This window comes from Aplysia californica, unplaced genomic scaffold (genome assembly GCF_000002075.1).
Source record: "Aplysia californica isolate F4 #8 unplaced genomic scaffold, AplCal3.0 scaffold00122, whole genome shotgun sequence".
Lineage (NCBI taxonomy): Eukaryota > Metazoa > Mollusca > Gastropoda > Aplysiida > Aplysiidae > Aplysia > Aplysia californica.
Window position 1 is genome coordinate 504,303 of NW_004797392.1, and position 4,872 is coordinate 509,174.

Genomic DNA, 4,872 nt, shown 5'->3' on the forward strand with positions numbered 1-4,872 from the left:
ATCGGGGTGGAAAGGCGGGGGGCGGGGCAGGGAGAGCCTCTGAATATTCCTGAGAATTCCAGGTCTGCATTTTCTCTCGCTTCTATTATAATTTTTCCCAGCGAAAACAAACGATGCAGCAACAAAATGAAGCGGAGGTGGAAAAAAAAGAGTTCAACATAATTGACATAAAGATGGCAGAACGGTTCCAGCTTATGACGTATCATGTGAACTCGGTAGCCCACTGTTTGGTCCACCGATTGTACTCCTTAACAGGTTTCGCTGACGACAGAGACACCAGTTCTTTCGCTTTGACACGGGGACTAAGCGGGTGTTCACATTCAGGTTTGATTTTGTCCAGAATATCCATAGCGCTTTCCAGCCTGTAGGACAGAACAAGGCGTCGCGAATGTGCTATACGGCTTGCCGCTGGGTTGGCACCGGGAAAGGAGCCACGCGGAGCAAAGAGTCGCCGGTTTGCCAAGACTTCGTCTGTAGGCACAGCGAGATTGTCGTTTCTTTCACCAGTAATTTCTATTGCACCGGAATTTGAAGAGGTGGCAGGAAAACTCATGGACATTCGACGGAGGTTTTCTAGCGGTGTCAAAGGAGCTTCCCTCTTCGAGCTATTCGGGTTTGGAAGAAGAATGCGAGCATCTGAAATAACACCTTTGCTATTTACTGCAGTGTCACTCGACTGTGTTTCCGAATTTTCAGATTTCATGATAGAATTGTGAGTCGTCTGCGGAGAGCCAAAAATTGAAGAAGTTTTCTTTGATTTGTATTTTAGTTCTTCGGCTTTATCTTTCTGATGTTGAGAACAATCACCCTTATTACCAGTCTCAATACAACTATTTTCTCTTCTGTCCGAACGGTTGCCTGTGTATTGATCCTCTTCTGATTTCGTCTCAAAAGATCCCCATGTTCTTTGGCTTCCATCTGTTCTCCTGAGAGAATCAGACCAAGACGAGGACTCAAGATTGTCGCAGATTGCGATGCTGTGCCGTGGTGTCTTGTTCCTTTTGAGCTTTCCTCCGGCACTTGGATGATTTTTCTCCAGTTTCTCGAGAAGGAGATCTTCATAACCTTTCAGAATGGCGAACTGTGCCTCAGCAGACATGAACGATGAGAAGCGTGGGGTTTTGGGCAAATTCTGAACCACTTCGGATGATGATATCACCTAGGCAGAAAAATGGAAGAAAGAAAAGCGTTACAGGCGATGAATGGTTAGTTAACACTTTCTCTGCTGAGACGTTTCCTTTCACGTTTGTATAGATAATGAAAAATGTTAAATTTTTTTCTTGGGATAATGAAACAATGTTCATTAGTTTGTACTGACAAAGTAAAATATTTCTTTTTTTTTTACAGACAATGTAAAATATTCAATCTATTGTGCAAGTAAAGAAGATATTTTTTCCATTGTACAGGCAATGTAAAAAAAAATCAATTTTCTTTGTAACGACAATGTAAAATATTATTTTTTTGTGCCGACAATAAATAATGTTCATCTCTTTGTACATGCATAGTAAAATATTCCTTCGTTTGTACACATACAATGTAAGATGCTCCTTCGTTTGAGCAGACAATTCCTTTGCAAACAATGTGAAATGTTAATTCGTTTGAACGTGAAATGTTCAATCGTTTGTACAATGTAAACTGCTCATTCGTTTGTACAGGTAATGGAAATTGTTCCTTTGTTTGTACTGACAATGTGAAATGTTCTTTGGTTAGTTCAAACAACGTAAAAAGTTTTTCAGTTCGTGCAGACAATGTGAAATGTTTTTTGGTTAGTTCAAACAACGTAAAAAGTTCTTCAGTTCGTACAGACAATGTGAAATGTTCTTTGGTTAGTTCAAACAACGTAAAAAGTTCTTCAGTTCGTACAGACAATGTAACATTTTTATTCAATAAAGATTCAAACAAAGCTACACTTTTGTTTCCCTTATCAAGAACAGACAACTACACAGGCTGCAAATTAACGAATATTCTAAAATATCTTTCATAGACAGGTAGAAAAAGATAAGCGTGGATCAATCATCGATGTAGCACGAGCATTTCATCTTTTGCTAGATACTAGTGTGATTTATTAGGCATAATTCTTACAGTGACACTCTTCCTTTGTCTATTTATCGCTTCTACTTCCAGTTCAAAAGAAGACTCTATAGCTTGTTCTTTCGTTAACTCACTATCTTATACCATCATCTCTGGATCTTTTAAAATTCATAGGTAGAGGTGAGCAAATCAATGAATAATATGTCAACAGCTGAGCAAATAAGAAAAACAAACAAGCACCAAAAAACAAAACAAAAAAGTTTATACGCACGACCCCTCCCCCCAACAAAACAAACTCCAACCGCAACGAAACAAATACATACAGATTGGGATGTATACTTTCACATCTCCTCTTCATGTTGGCGATGGATTGGCAGAAGAAGGAAACCACCAGAAGACACACAAAAATGGCATACAGCGGACCCCATGGACACAGTTGGACGATCTGGACTTTGGTGATGACTTTGCGCTTCTGTCACACACCCAGGGTCAGATGCAAGCAAAGACCTAATTTTCAAACAGCCTATCAGAGTCTGTTGGGATGAGATTCCACCCCGGAAAAAAGTCAAAGTTCCTAAGAACGCTCAACGACAGGTGCATGTCACAATAGAAGGAAATGCACAATAAGACGTCGAATCCTTCTGCTATCTTGAGAGTATAATTGTCAGAGAGCGAGGAACAGGTACTGAATTAAAGTCATGCATCGGGAAGGCACAGGCTGATTTCATCTTTGAAAAGGGTTTGGAGGACCAGGGATATCTCACTTCGAACAAAGCTAAAGATTTTCAACTCAAATGTGAAGTCAGTCCAGTTGTATGGATGTGAGACATGGAACGCATCTTAGACTTGCATCGAGAGGATCCAGGTTTTCTTGAACAAGTGTCTAGGGAAGTTACTGAGGTTCAGAGGCACAGACAGGGTCACCTTCGAGGAAGTGTTCAGGAGAACAAAGCAGAGCCCTAAGAGATGAGGATGGGAAGAAGGCGGTAGCGATGGATTTTACATACTCTCAGGAAGTCAAGCAGCTGCATAACGAGGAAAGTGTTGGATTGGAACCCACTGGGTAAAAGATCAAGGGGAAGACTACGTGGAACCTGGAGAAGAGTCATAGAAAGTGATGTACAGAAAAGTGAGAAAACATGGAATAACACCAAGAGGCTCGCCCAGGAAAGGGAAAGGTTGAGTTCGTGGCCTATACCTTGATCCAGGGTGGGAAAGGCAATGATGATGATACAGATCGTTTAAAAAAAGGAAAAAGAAAAAAATGTCAATAGGCTTAAAATCGCTAGCAATAATATATTTTTTCTTTTTTTACTCACATCTTCCTCCTCGATATTGTCTTCTCGAGACTTGCCAGGCATCATAGCTTTGCGAACGCGCAGCAGACTGTTTACCCTCTGGGAGATAGAGAGGAAGCTGAGTCGACTACGTGGTGAGATAGGATCTGAAACGATTAGAAAACAAGAAGTCTTCTTGAACTTTAGAAAAATTATTAACATTAAATTGAATCCATATTATGTTCATAGAAAAGGTGTTTTGAGAGTGACCGGAGAGAGGTGAACAGGGTTTTTATGTAGCAATGAAACAGTTTCAAGAATTATGATTCTATGGACATTTATAAATATTTCTAAGCCCTATGTCTATGTCTGTTGGTGAATGATGTTTCTCAGTCTTAATGCGACTTCATGTCTACTGTGGTAAGTAATTTTAAACACTCTTCAAGAAAGGAAAGGTGTTTTCTGCGAAATGGCGTCGGTGGCCTAGTGGTTAGGCTACCGGACTCGTAATCGTGAGGTTGCGGGATCGGGGGTTCGAGCCGCGGGCCCGACGTTGTGTCCTTGGGAAAGGCACTTTACACGAATTTTTCCTACTTCACCCAAGTGAAAATGGGGGAAACCAGCTATAGACAGTGAAATATCTTGTCAGTTTGTTAGTGTTTGAGCGCTTAACCAGCTGCTAGCACTGTATGCTTCCCGGGAAGCAGAGAATCTTTCTGAGTGTTCTATGGTCTGTGGGAAAATATAGTGTTAAGCCCATAGAGCTTGCTTTCGGGTGGTAACATGCGCTATACAAATGCTATTTATTAATTATTATTATTATTAGATGTGAGTAGCTTGTCTTATTTTGCGTTACCCTGCTAGATCTCAGGGGTAGTCGACCGCCGGTATTAAATTTGTGAGGCAGCGTGGTGGAATCAGGTTCTCGTCAAAATAATAAAATCGAAGAAAACAGCAGTTATTTCATTGTTTATCAATTTTTATCAAATTTTTTTTGGGGGGCTCAAGACCTTTTATGTCCATTTACAAACACATTCCTTTGAGGATTTCACCCAAAACGTTGGTTAAAGGCACAAAAATATAAATTTACAGTTTCCATGGACTCTTCAGCTTTGGAATTTACCAAACTTTGGCGGACATTTTCTCGCTAATTTTACCTCTTAAACAAGGTGACCCCACCTCCTTCAATCCAAAATATCTCCACTTCTATTGAAGATGGATGGGTAATTTTTTCATTGAAAGCAAGACAAATGAACAAGCTTTAAGATGATACCAATAACTTAATATACCCAAAAATTGACGAGAGCCTGATTCCACCACGCTGCCTCACTTTTCAACCTGCAGTGGAACAGACTGTTTACGTAGTATTATGTGACCGGGGTTGTTGTTTTTTTTCAAATTAGTAGGGCCCCTTGCCTTCAGGCAGCCACATTTCTATTTCGAAGGTACTCTGCCAGCTTTTAAACTGACAAGAGGGTTTTCAATTTTGGTAGGAATTAACTTTGAATTTTGCCTGGGTGGCGGCCGAAGTCTACTCTCATCGATTTCTGGGACCACCAAGGGG